At 44.7% G+C, this 14,633-nt stretch overlaps 1 long non-coding RNA gene across 4 annotated transcripts in view; it reads right to left on the bottom strand.

Moving 5' to 3' along the window:
* LOC144313401 (uncharacterized) overlaps positions 1-14,633 on the bottom strand; it is a 45,887-nt gene that overhangs the window by 25,003 nt on the left and 6,251 nt on the right. Inside the window, exon 4 of one of the 4 annotated variants that reach the window (XR_013379057.1) lies at positions 9,710-9,978. The exons of 1 other annotated variant lie outside the window; for it this stretch is intronic. This is a non-coding gene — a long non-coding RNA (uncharacterized LOC144313401). Of the gene's footprint in view, positions 1-9,709; positions 9,979-12,758; positions 12,932-14,633 lie in introns of those variants that run through there. 2 more of the 4 variants (XR_013379058.1, XR_013379059.1) reach the window with 2 other exon arrangements.

The following is a 14,633-nucleotide window of genomic DNA, read 5'->3' as shown; positions in this document are numbered from 1 at the left end:
GACACAGGCAGAGGGAGAAGCAGGCTCCATGCACTGGGAGCCTGACGTGGGATTCGATCCCGGGTCTCCAGGATCACGCCCTGGGCCAAAGGCAGGCGCCAAACCGCTGCGCCACCCAGGGATCCCTGATGAAGTAGTTCTTAATCCAGAGTCTGGTACTAATCACAAAGTCAGTTACTATTACCTTAATTATTGAAAAAGTTTGGTGATTTTTATCTTCATATTTAGAAAGATTGACTCAAAAAACACAGTTACTCTCTAGAGGACACGCAAGAAACTGACTTGTTGGCCAAGGGGGGAAAGGGACCTCCTGTCATGCACTACCTGAGGAGCTGCACTCATGTCTGGTGCTGTTGTCTCTCAGAGGGGTGCAATGAAGCTCAGGGTAGAAAAACTTCAAATTGGTTTCAGCTGCTGCTTCAGGATGCCAAGATGAATAAGTAAGGCTGGGGGATTGGGGATGTTCACAGTATAGGAAGCAGTCGGAAGCCCACAGAAGGAGTAAGTTTCTTCACCTTTGGCCTTACAATCTCCCTGACACTGCTGTTGGGAAAGTCTCACCTGAGGCAGCTACCAAAGCAGAAACACATTACACAGAGCCCAAGTGACCACATTCAAAAACTGAAAAGTTTGGAACTGAGAGATAATACCTGAGTAACTAGCACAGAGGCTTTAGCTGAATAGCTGGGTTACTTCTGAAATTTTATTCCATTGAAATTATTACCTAATTTAAGAAATACTTAACATTGAGGTGCATGGATGGCTCAGTAGGTTAAGTGTCTGCCTTCAGCTCAGGTCATGATCTCAGGGTCCTGCGATCGAGCCACTTCAGGGTCCCTGGTTGGTGGGGAATCTGCTTCTCCCTCTTCCTCTGCCCTTCCCTCCTACTAGTGCTCTCTCTCAAATGAGTAAATAAAATCTTTAAAAAAAGAAGAGAGTAATACTTAAAATTTAAGTTTAAAAGGAAAAAACACCTGACAGTTGTCACTGAACTTGGTTCTGATACATGCTTGGCACTAAGTAAGTGCTCAATATACAGTTATTGAGTGAATGAGTGAACAGAAGGAAGCAACTCATGCAAGCATGCATCTACAAGAATTTGTCAAAAGCTACTCTGTGCACTATTCTGGATGCGGGAGACCCACTGGGAATCAGAGCACCCACGGTCCCTGCTTCCGTGGTGAGGGCAGTTAACATAAATAAGTTAATTTCAAACAGGGCAAGAAAGTACAAAGGAAACAAACGTGGTGACAATATGGGTAGCACAGGGGTATGGTAACAAGCATTTTAGATGTGGCAGGGAGGTTCTCTCTGGGATGGGAACATTTAAATGGAGATCTGAAGGGTGACAAAGAACCAAAGTGTGAAGGGCCATTGCAAAGACCTGAGGGAGGAGAGAGCTCAGTAAGCTTTAGGACAAGGACTGTAACAGGAGTGGGCTGGGCCGGGGGTGGGGGGGTGGGGGGGGGAGTGGGGGGGGGTTGGGGGCTGGCTGTCGTGAGAGCTGTCAGAGCCCAGAGACAGTAAGGGCTGGGCCTAGCTGGGCTTTGTAGGCTATGGGTAGGGGTTTGTATTTTATTCTAAATGTGGTTGCACACACACACTCTGGTATTTTTAGTAGAAATTATGGGATTTGTATTTCTCAAAGATCACTCTGGTTGCTGGGTCACAGTGGGTCAAGAGCAGAAGGAGGCGACTGACCGGATCAGTTTGCAGGGCTGCCATAACACATTACCACAAACTGGGTGGCTTGAAGCAACAGAAACTTATTCCCTCACAGTCTGGAGGGCACACGTCCAAAATCAAGGTGTCAGCAGGACTGTACTCTCTCTGGAAGCTCCAAGGGAGAATTTCGTCTCCCAGTACCTGGTGGCCCCAGGTGCTCCTTGGCTTGTGCTGGCATAATGCCCATCTCTGCTTCTGTCTTCACATGTTCTTCTCTCTGTGTCTTCTCCTTGGTGTCCCTGCACTTCTCCTTTACTTTTAGGACACTTTTTTGTTGAATTTAGGGCCATCCAGATGATCTCATCTTGAGATCCTTAACTTTCATTACATTTTAAAAGAACTGTTTTTCATATAGGTAACATTCACAGGTATCAGGGGTCAGGAAAGTTGGGGGGGGCACAATTCCCCCACTACAGAGACCAACGAGGAGACTAAAGTGGTGATGCACATGAGGGATCATGGTGGATCAGGGCAGGAAGTGAGCGCAGAGATGGAGAAAAGTAGATGGTCTAGATGGGTAGTATTTTAGGCTTCTCCAGAGAAACAGAACCAGTATGATGTATATACTTATATAGAAAGAGATTAATTACAAAAAAAAAAAAATGGTTCACATGATTATGGAGACTGAAAAGTCCCAAGATCTGCAGTCGCCATGCTGATGACTCTGGAGAACCGATGTGTATTTCCAGTCTGAATCTGAAGAAGGCCTGAGTGCCAGGAGAACTAGTGATATAAATTCTAGTCCCAAAGCTGGCAGGCTCAAGATCCAAGGAGGGCTGCTTGTTTTGTCTGAGTCCAAAGGCTTGGAAAACAGCAATATCCCAGCTCATTCAGTTAGGCAAGAAGAGGATATTCTTATCTGGCTTTTCTGGTTCTATTCAGATCTTCAATTGATTGGATGAGACTCCTTCACATTCAGGAAGGCAATCTGCTGTATAAGGATTCAAATGTTAATCCTATCCAAAAACTCCTTTACAGATACACCCTGAATGATCTGTGGCCAACATCTGGTTATCCTGTGGCCCAGTCAAGCTGACATAAAATTGATCATCACAGATAAGGAGTAAGGGACAGAGGAAGGGAAAAAAGGGGGTCTCCTGCTCCAGGAAGAGATTGATGCTGAGTAGCCTAATTCTGGACCAAATAGCAGAGGCGGAGAGGGGAGGCTTTAGAGAAGCCAGAGGCTGGTGGATGCTGCCCAGTTGGAGAAAAAGCTGAGTCATTGCTTCAGCACTCATCTATCACTTTCTTGCAGCTTCTATCTTCCCCCATCCCTAGAAAAGTATTTCCCTGCCAACTCCGGAGGCACTTTCCTCTCTTGATGGTGGAGTCCTTTGGCTATGACAACATTATCACCAAGCAAACAGAATCAGTGCAAAACTCGATTACACTGGGCACCATCTCCTCACACAGAAATGGAATCTTTGAAATCCTTTCCTTTACATCTCCAGCTCATGCAGATATGCTCAGGAATATACAATTAGTATCAATCTGTCATGCTGCACAAACTCTGTAGCATTCTGATTTCAATCTGAGTGGGTGACTTCCGTGCCAGTGAAATTATGAGGTCTGCAACTACACTCAAGATCTTCTAGCTTCTGCTACTCTCTTATTTTCTCTTTGTACTAATGTGGAAATCCACTGAGATTCTGATATATAAATAACTCAATACACTTGCATCCCAATACTTGGAAAGAATCTTCCTCCAAAGTCTGTACTAGGTAAAGGTAATGTTTAGTTATCTACTGCTATCATAACAAATTACCTCAAAATTTAGTGGCCAGAACAATTAACATTTATTCTGTTGCAGCTTCTGTGGGTCAAGAATCTGGAAGCAATTGAAACTGTACAGTTCCGATCCAGGGTCTCTTCTGAGGTTATGGTTATGATGCATCTGACAGCCTGACTGGAGATGGAAGGTGCTCTTCCAAGACAGCTCACTGACAAAACTGTTATCAAGAGACTTCAGATGCTCGCTAGATACTGGCCAGAGGCTTAAGTTCCTTACTGTGTGAGCTATTCCCTAAGGCTGTTGAAGTATCCTTTTCACAACATGGCCAGTAGCTTCCCCACCAAGGGTGTGAGCCCAGCCAGTGCAACAGGGAAATGACATTGCCTTTTAGAATCTGCTTTAGAGGTTATACACCCCTTTAGAGGTCACCGACTTCAGACCACATGCCGTTTGTTAGAAATAACTTAATAACCCACACTCAAAAGGAGGGGAGTAAAACCTTACTTCTTATTTATTATTATTATTTTTTTAGTTAAACTGTACTTCCTGAACAAAGAAACATCAATGTCCAAGTATTCTGGGAGCTTGTCTCTGACACCGAGCAGACACTGAGAAGTCACAGTGAAGAATGAATCTTCCAGAGAACACTTATTTAGGAAAACTAACAAGTCAGAGAATGGGATTATCTCTCCCTCTCTCTATGACTGAGGTGGTGAGAACAGCAACAGCAGCAGCATCAACATAACACCATCAATAAGAGCGGCACCCTAATATTTGCTGAGCACACGGGAGAATGTTAGCATCTCAAGAGCAAAAGTATTGCCTGTCTAGTTCTCTACTAAATTTCCAGCACCTAGAAGCAGAAGCTAAATAATTACTTAGGATTGAAAAAATGCATTTTTCACTTTAATGTCACAAGAACCTTATGAGGTAGATACTATTGTTCCCATTCTACAGATGGGAGAGCTGAGGTACAGGGAGCTGAAATAATTTGCCAAAGCGACAAGGCTAAAAGTAGTAGAGTTAAAATTAGAACCTAGACTATCTGACTCCAAACACCACTTATACCAGCCACAGAGAAATAGATTGATGACTTGCAGTTACTGAACCAATACTGATAATAACAGGCTGACCTGGCCTAATGGAAGGAAGCTGACGCTTGCATTAAAACCAAACACTGGGGCAACCCCAGTGGCTCAGCGGTTTAGCGTCTGCCTTCGGCTCAGGGTGTGATCCTGGAGTTCTGGGATTGAGTCCTGTGTTGGGCTCCCCGTGGGGAGCCTGCTTCTCCCTCTGCCTATGTCTCTGTGTCTCTCATGAATAAATAAATAAAATCTTAAAAAAAAAAAAAATCTAGATGTTTATAAGTCTTGAAGACTAAATATCTAAATAAAGAGTTCACTGCTCAGTAGGATTAAAAAAATAAAAAACAAACACTGAAGGAACACGTGGCTGGCTCAGTCATAAAAGCACGTGACTCTCCATCTCATGGTTGTGAGTTCAAGTCCCACACTGGGCATGAAGATCACTTAAAAAATAATAATAGTAAAAAAAACACAAACCAACCATTTTGGGTAATCCAAAAACTTTCATTTGGCTCCTGTGTACAGCCAGAGACATGCTTTCAGAGTAGCTACATCAGTCTACATGGACTTGACCCCAACCTGTACCCAGAGCTGACATTATCTGGAAGGGGTCCTCAAAGGATCTATCCCCTGGCCTCCAAACTGCCCTGATTTCATCTTAAAGTGTATCTTTACGATTCTCTGGATAAAGAATGTCCACACACACCTCCAGAAGTTGTGTCCATGTTTTTTTAGTCTCTTGTCTTATTAAACTCTAACAATTTTTGTTTCGCAAACAGTATCTCTTCCTGTTATGGCCTTAGGAAGAAAACATACTCTTGGATTTGAAAAAAACAACCTATGATTCACCCTGGAGTGACTCTGTATGAGGACCAGGGAAAGGTCTGTTCCCCAAAATGTGCCTAAAGGGCAAACAGAGAGCAGCTCAGGTCTCAGGACGAGATCCCAGCTCATGTTCTGACTTATGAAATGTATCCTACCAACTCTTCTGGTTTCTCAGAGCCCCTCCTGCCAACTACAGCAACCACAGGCGGATACCACGGTGAACACAGCCAGAAGTGGAAGCGTGAGTGAGTGGAGAAAAGTGTCTGAAAGGCCAGCTTCAGCTTGAAGCACAGGGCAAGTTTCAAGTAAAAACTGGGAGCCTGTATAGTTACAGCTCAATTCTGGTTCTATTAGTAAATAATAAGCGAGTCACCTATTCTTTCTGGACTCAGTTTCCTTCCCCAGAGCTCAGACACAAATGCAGGGCTTTCCTTCTCTAAGGGGTGAGGTGAACGTGTCAAAGGAAGCTCAATCCAATAAGGACATGGGGGAAAGGATAAACCCATGAGTTGAATCTGACTTGCAGATATTATTAGCTAAGAACAACTTTTTTTCCAAATTTATTTATTTAAAAAATATTTCATTTATTTATTCACAAGAGACACAGAGAGAGAGGCAGAGACACAGGCAGAGGGAAAAGCAGGAGCCTGACGTGGGACTCAATCCCCGGTCTCCAGGATCAGGCCCTGGGCTGAAGGTGGCGCTAAACCGCTGAGCCACCGGGGCTGCCCTTTATTTCCAAATTTAAATTCGTTACCAATAGTAAAAAGCCAGAAGGTTTCAAATTTAAAATAATATAGGGGCACCTGGCTGACTCAATCAGTAGAACATGCGATCTCAGCGTTTTGAGTTTGAGCTCACACTGGGTGTAGAGATTACTGAAAAACAAAATCTTAGGAAAAAAAAAAGAAAGAAAGAAATAATTCAAATATCCAAGAATTGAAAACCCAGTGTCAGATGGCTTGTATTTTTAAAGGGAACAGTGAACCAGAGCGGAGTACTGGCTGTCACCGACTTTAGACAGGGCATCCATTACCTCTTCATACCTGTTTGCCAGTCTCCACCACTCCCAGTTGTTTTGTTTTGTTTTTAATTTTTTTAAAGAAAGCTCTATGCCCAGTGTGGGGCTTGAATTCCTAACCCTGAGATAAAGAATCACCTGCTCTATTGACTGACCCAACCAGGCATCTCAACCATTGCCTATTTTTTAAACCCTGTGCCATGTTAGTAATTATGGAAATGTAATTTAAATATTTTATTTGATGTTTCAGAATACTACAACACTCATAAATATGTTGAAATAACAAGGTTTCCTCCTAGATTTTCATTTTGTGAAATTTCACTGAAGCTGAGTCTAGAAAGTACTTGTTTTGCAGGTACCTTATGCATATGCTTAGTCTGCCACTTAGGTAATCCTGACTCCTACCAACTTTGGGGTTTGGGGCTCCTACCATGACTCAGGGGGTAGCTGGTCAGCCTGGGGAAGCAAAGAGCCCTGTGAGAAAAGAGGATACAGAGTGGAATATGTGGCCCATATTCCACTCACTCTTAACCGACAGTCAAAGGAGATCTGGGCTGAATTCAAAGGGATAGGAGGACATTTTTAGTCTTTGTAAAGAATTAGATTTTCTACCCCAAGTCCATGTGACACTAAAATTTTATTTATTTTTTATTTTTAAAGATTTATGTATTTATTTGAGAGAGAGAGAGCATGTACAGCACACAAGCAAGAGGGGCAGGGAGAAGGAGAGAGAATCTCAAGTAGACTCTACACTGAGCATGGAGCTGGATGCAGGGCTCCACCTCACAACGCTGAGATCACGACCTAACCTGAAACCAAGAGTCAGATGCTTAACTGTGGCCACCCAAGCACCCTGATGCGACACTGAAATTTTAATCCAGCATAGCAGGTGACAAACTTCAGCTTAAGAGCTAGCTGGTTAGCAGTTTTTGAAAACAAAGTTTTATTGGAACACAGACAGCTATGCCCATTTATTTACATATTGTCTATGACTGCTTTCACTCCACAAAGGCAGCAGTGAGTGGTTTGAACAGACTATGTTGCAAGGCTAAAATTAGGCTGGCAAACCTAAAATATTTACTATCTGCCCGCTATAGAAAATGATGTCAATCCCTGATCTAGCACCCTGAGTGGCAAGGAAAAGAGACCCACCCAGGTTAGCTCAAGCAAAGGATTTTTGTGGTCAGGACAGAACAGGCAATGTGTTGGATGCCAGAGATGTAAGTCGCAGAGAAATCAGGCCTTTATAGAACTAAAACTATAAGTGCAGATCTTTCTAATGGGTCTCTGCTTCTTCCTGTCTCCTCTCTGTCCTCCTTCCACTGCCTGCTGTCCTCAACTGGCTCTGCTTCCCCTCAGCTTGCACAAGGCTCCTCCAGGCTACCTAGACTTCTACATCCTGCAATCTCAAACACCCTTTCAGCTTTGGTCCCCATTACTAACGGCCCTGGCTTCAAAGCTTTCCAATTCTCAACTCCCATGGAATGATTCTGACTGGCCCAGACCATCTTTTCAAGTCTACCATTCTTACAGATTCCTGACCAGTCTGTGGCCGGCCCCCTCCCCTTCAGTCAGAGGCCTGTTCCTGGATCCTTATCAGTGACCATGGGACACTGTCACATGGAACAAAATGTGCTTTTCACTCAGTAGAAGTGATAGGCACAGAGCCCTCCTTTAGAAGAGAACGCAAAAAGGCAGGAATCAGAACTTAGCCAACTCAACTTGTGAGGGACTGGTCTTTTCTTAAAGTCAGAATTCTAGCTCTCTGGTTCACAACACTGACCAAAAAGCCAAAATCTGAATGATCAACATGTCTGACAGAAGAAGAATAGATCCCACCTGGAGCCTGCTGATGGGTATATGGTCAGCAGAGGATCAAGCCATCCCAGGGAGGGAGGACAGATCAACTATGGAAACTGGTGGGATTTCAGAAATCACAGCTTTGTCCTATCTGAACCATCAGGGGAAGAAGGGGCAAAAAGAAATCCAGCCTGGGAGAACTTGTCCTGGTTCTGCCACAAACTGAGTGCTGGTATACATGTTACTCTCCTTCTTCCTAATCATCCCTGGGCCTCAGTCCTCCCAATCAAATGATTGGGCTGAATTAGACCAGTGGTTCTCAAACTGCCCTCTACATCAAAATCACCTAAAGGGCTTCTTACAACAGAGACCACTAGGTCCCACCCCCAGAGTTTCTGATTCGGCAAGCCTGGAAAGGCGTCTGAAAATTAGTATTTCTAACAAGTTTTCAGCTGCTGACCTAGCAACACACTTTGAGAAGCACTGGTCTAGCTCTTCACTAAGGCTCCTTCCAGCGTAACATGCTATGAGTTTAGCCTACTCTTTAGCTTACATTGGATGAAGAGTTTGGACTGTGGGCCAGGAAACTTCTTGTTTGAGGAGGGGGTCTTTCCTAAGCCTGGCCAAGATCACACTGTGCCCCCTTGAGCACCTTTCTGCTTTTGCCACCACAAAGACCCTTTCACCAGTGATTCGTGGGCTCCAGAAATGCCCAGCTGCTCCTCAGCCTGCTGGAAAATGTTGACTTTCTATTTCTCCCTTGGCCAAATTCTGTGGGTAGCGTGGCTCCTCGACACGTAGGCCACACAATCGGCTCTCACAACCCACTTCCTCAAGGTGATCCCATGTCGTTCTGCTGTCCATGATAAACAGATCCAGACTGGGCAGCCCAAAAGGAGGGGAAGCCAGCCTGCTGTGGATCTGGAAAGTTCCCCAGAGGCAGATAGATGGCAGCTGCTTCACTGGCCCAGGCTGAGGCCAAGCCACAAGCTGGGAAGACATCTCGAGCACAGGCTGCCAACCAGTGAGGCAAACTGCCCCTGCAGGGCCCAGCCGGGTCAGAGGGGGCCAGAGGAGCTGCAACTCTGAGTGACAGCTGAGGAGGGAGACACTCTTCAAAATCCTGCTAAGTCACTAAGAGGTTTCTGAAACAGGTGGCTCAAATTTCCTTGAAAACCCCGAATAATCCCCCATTTGAAGTGTGCGCGAATCTTGTTGTCACCACCTAGTATTAATGGGCAGGCACCGCAGAAGGAAAAAGGGGTTTTCGGCTGCATTTTTGCACACTGACTGGCCTGACAAGCTCAATAAAAGCTTAAACAAATATTAAAAAACACACAGAGAGTCAGGCTGGTTTAAATTAACTTCCCAAGCACTTCACCTACTGTAGGAAGAAATTATAATAAAATGTCAGTGCAAAAATAAACCACGCATGGAAATAAAAATAAAACATAAAATGCCCTCTTACAACTAACTGCTCAGTACGATTTAGTTCATAACAACATATCATTGTACATGAAGTTTTCATAGTCCTAAAGTGTATTTAGGCATTAGGAATGTTGACTCTGAAAAATTCATATTTTACACGTTGGGAAACTGTCCCTTTCCCAGAAGTCTTATGGATGTAAACCATTAAAACACATACACACATACATACAACTCTGTTAACTCTGAAATAATAATTCGTCCAAATGGAATATGCTGCTTGACATATGACCGCAAATTCCATTTCTCTTAGGCATCCTCAGTCCTTAGCCTGTTGCTTGGGCTTTGCAATAGCCTTTTCCTCACTGCAAGAGAAGGAAAGAGATGACAGGCTGAAAGGACAGGCTCATCTCCAGCCATCCTAAAGTCTTACCCAGAGGTGGAGTTTTTTGTTGTTGTTGTTGTTTGGTTTAAGATTTTATTTATTTATTTATTTATTTATTTATTTATTTATTTATTTATTTATTTATGAGAGATACAGAGAGAGGCAGGGACATAGGCAGAGGGAGAAGCAGGCTCTCTATGGGGAGCCAGATGCAGGACTCGATCCCAGGACCCTGGGATCACGACCTGAACCAAATGCTCAACCACTGAGCCACATAGGTGCCTTCACCTAGAGGTGGAGTTTATGAAGGGGAGAGATACTTTGTAGTCCTTGGATTCACAGGCTGTGGCTTGTCATATCCTCTAATCTTGGTGCTTACACTGAGCCAGATACAATGAGAAATTAAAAGGGAGGAGTGCGTGGTGCTCTTTTTCCAAGATGGATAAGAGGAAGAAAGAAAGCTGAAAAAGGAAAGAGGGAAGGGAAGGAGGAGGGGAAAGAGGGGAGAGGAGAGGAGGTGAGGGAGGGGGTAGAAGGAGGAGGAAAGGAAGGAAGGGAAGAAGACAGGGGAAGGAGAGAAGGAAAGGAGAGGAGGGGAGGGTAAGAGGGGAAGGAAGAGAGGAAGGACAAAAGAGGGAAGAGAGGGAGGGAAAAAGAAAGGCAGACAAGCAAGCACCACCTGCTCAGTTAGTTCATCCTGTAAAAGTTCTTTCACAGTCTGGTTACTCCCACTTGGTTTGTTCAGCCAAGCTGGACTACTCTCACTTCCCAACCAGAGAGAGTGCAGAGGCTAAGAAAGACCTTGTAGCCCCACAAGCCTCTCCTTCCCCTCCAGGTCTGTGTCATCTCTCAAAAGTGATTTTCTGGAGAAGTGCATTCCTGGCAGGGCCTGAGTGGAGCAGCCAGGTACAGACCTCAGCATCTGGCTTCCAGCAAGACTTTCCAGGGGGAACCCATGCTAGCCTCCCCTTCCTCCAGGGTCCTGTTGAGAACCCTCCCAGAGCGCTCCTGCATCACAGAGGAGAGCCAGAGGAAGCAGGGACAGGGACAGCTGTAGAAAGGGAACAAGCAGTCATTGGACACACTTAAGCACACGCATGTACAACTGTAACTGGGTGTCCCTGTATGTAGACACATGTAGAGATGCATGTAGATCTTTCCTGGTGGGTTCATTACAACCTTCCCAAGACAGTGGGAGTTGACTCACCAGCTGGCAGAGTTCGGACAGCCATGTCAGGGATGTTAGGCCTAACCATCTCTCTAGGATGGACTAGTGGGTGTGGAGGGCCACACAGACGGAGTGTGAGGAGGTCCAGTCCAGAGGGTGAACACAGACTAAAAAATGCAACTTATTTCTCTAATCTGCTTGTGCTGATGCTGCCAGAAACAAATACCAGCAGGCCTGGAAAAAATGTTTCTGTTCTTTTGCTTCGGCTCTGAGCCATCCACCTCAAAGTTGAAGGAAAAGGAAGAGGAACACACTCCAGCTCACTGCACCCCCTTGCCCCCTTCACCTATGGGGAGTGTATGTGGAACCCCCCACACTGAGGATCTGAAACAGCCCCTTCACGTTCCCACAAACAAGTTTCAGAAGCGGAAACTAGCTCTGGCTCCCCAGGGCAGAAATTGAGAACTCCACTCTAAAACACTTCCTCTGCCTGGTAACAATGTGCGGAGGAATTTCCACAAATCCTCTTAGCTGTCATGGCTTCCGCTCCTCAACTTGGGAAAAGGCAGCCTGGGACATTCCAGCCCCCTGCCCCCACCCGGTTTGATCTGCTTGGCTCCCTGATGGGCCTGAAGAACAATGACATACATTTAACTTCCCAATCTTTCCTCCTGGAGATGAGAAACATCCAAACCTGACCAGGCTGTGGAAAGATGCCTGGTCAGCCCAGCAGCATCACCCAGAAGCTGTTCTCTCTCCTCAAAGAAGAAAAGAGCTTCAAGGAAGAGATGGGGAGGACCCAAGCAGTAGGGCACAGCATTAGGGCACGAACGTTGGAGCCAAATAACCCCAGGCCTGGCAGCCCCACCACTCCTAGATGTGTCACGCTAAGGGCTGACATGAGCTCCTATCTCACAGGAGAGGCAGAGGGTCCCACAAGATAGGTTTATAAAGCAGTTGGAACAGCCGGGACACGGAAAGAACTTGATAAAAGTGAGGGACTACAGCCAACCCCAAAGGCCTGCTACCTTGAGACTCCTCTGCTTTGCAACAGCAGTCATAAAGCTCCCTGACCCCCATGCGTGTTCCCGAGTCCCACATGCATGGACCATGGTCACCACACAGGGTCAGCTCAGCTCTTCTACTTCAGCTCATTAAGCCCCTTGTAAAAAATGGCCAACATCCATGGTACTGTCCATGCAAGCAGTGCTTCACACAGGTGCTCCTGGAGCTTCCCATCCATCTCAGGGCACAGGTGGAGTCCTCGGTTCTGAGCAGAGCCCAGGAGGTCCCTGCTAAGTTCTAGACATCACTCAGCCAGCAGGTCACCAGAACATCTGTGTCGGTGCCTCTGGTTTAATTTCAGCTCCCAATTTCAACATGTGCTAGGAGGAATCATCGACCTTTAAGGAGACTCAGTGACTCCATCTGGAAGATGTTAGGAACTGAACCGTGTCTCCGCCCCCCCCCCCCCCCCCCCCCCCGCCATTCTTACATCAAAGTCCTAACCTTCAATATGACTGTATTTGGAGATAGGGCCTATCAGGAGGTAAAAAAAAGGTTAAATGAGGTCATAAGGGTCGGACCTTACACCAGTAGAATTAGTGTCTTCATAAGAAGAGGAAGAGACACCAGCTCATTCTCTTCTCGTGTTTACACAGAGGAAGGGACCATATGAGGACACATCAAAAAGGCCCAGGAAGAGAGAGGTCTCACCAGAAACCAACACTGCTGGCACCTTGATCTTAGGTCTTAGCCTTCAGAGCTGTGAAGAAAAGAAATTTCTGTCATATAAGCCAACCATTCTGTAGTAGTTTATAATGGCAGCCTGAGCAGACTAATACAAAGGTAGTAGACAGAACATGTGCTCTGTGGAGTAAGTGGTATATCAGGGGTGCCTCGAAGGCTGGGCAAAGACAGACTGAGGAGATGAGACTCCTGATCATTTATATCTCACTTTGGTTGAACCTCCACCAATTTTAGCTCTTTTTTTCAACTGAGGCATAAGGATCTTTTTTTTTTTTTTGTCTCAAGGAAGTTTCTTTGATGAAGAGCTACATTAAAACCTCCAAATAATATAGAGATATAATATTTGAACTAATAAGAGAGATCTGTAATTATTGCTAAATTTAAAAATCATATATTTTATTTCATCAGCAATAATCACTTAGAAATACAATTTTCTTGGGATACTTGGGTGGCACAGTCAGTTGAGTGTCCCAGCTCTTGATTTCAACTGAGATTATGATCTCAGGGTCATGAGATGGAGCCCTGTGTTAGGCTCTGTGCTCAGGGGGTATAATCTGCTTGAGATTCTCTCTCTGTGCCCCTCACCCCACTCTCACATAGGCTTGCTCTCTCTAAAATAAATATGTTTTTTAAATAAAATTTAAAATTATTTTAAAAAAAAAGAAATGTGGAGTGCCTGGATGGCTCAGTCAGTTAAGTGTCTGCCTTTGGCTCAAGTCACGATCCTGGGGTCCTGGAATTGAGTCTCATGGTCTCATGTTGTGCTCCCTGCTTGGTGGGGAGTCAGCTTCTCCCTTTCCCAGTGCCCTTCCCCGCCACTCATGCTCTCTCTCAAGCTCTCTCAAATAAATAAAATCTTTTTTAAAAAAGAAAGTCATTTTCTGAAAAAGACACCCATTCCTATTTTTTAAAATTTTATTTATTTATTCATGAGAGACACAGAGAGAGGCACAGACACAGGCAGAGGGAGAAGCAGGCTCCATGCAGGGAGCCTGACATGGGACTCGATCCCAGGTCTCCAGGATCACTACCTGGGCTGAAGGTGGCGCTAAACCACTGAGCCACCCAAGCTGCCCAAGACACCCATTTCTAAAGGCCACTAAAAATGTTTTAAATATGTAGGAATAAATCAAGAAAAGATATGTAAACCTTCTGTGGAAAATAATTAAACTTCAAATGACACAAACAGCTAAATAAATGGAGACAAAATGTTTTCAGATAAGAAAATTCAAAATCATAATTACATCAATTCTAGCAAAACTCACCTATACCTTTAATGTAATGCCTATTAAAACCCCAACAAATACTTTTAAGGACTTGAAAAGCTGTTTCAAAAATGTATATGGTAGAGCAACTATCCAAGAAAGCCAAGACACTTGTTAAAACAAGTAAGTTGGTGCGGACTTATTCAACCAGATACCATGATTTATGGTTAAAAATGGAGTAATAAAGACAGTGTTCATTGGAACAAGGACAGACGAATGGACTAACTGAACAGAACAGAGAACCTAGAACAACATTCATGTTCACATGAAGTTTGATTTATTGACCAAGAAGAAGATACTTCAGAGAGCAGATAAATCCTGGACTAATAAATGGTGCTGAGACAACTGGTTAATTACACAGAAATAAGTGAAATTGCATTCCTGCCTCATATTATATACCAAAAAATCCATCCTGGGACTTCAATCTGAAAGATAAAACTATAAAATCCTGGG

This window comes from Canis aureus, chromosome 5 (genome assembly GCF_053574225.1).
Source record: "Canis aureus isolate CA01 chromosome 5, VMU_Caureus_v.1.0, whole genome shotgun sequence".
Lineage (NCBI taxonomy): Eukaryota > Metazoa > Chordata > Mammalia > Carnivora > Canidae > Canis > Canis aureus.
This window is presented reverse-complemented; position numbering and strand designations above follow the sequence as displayed.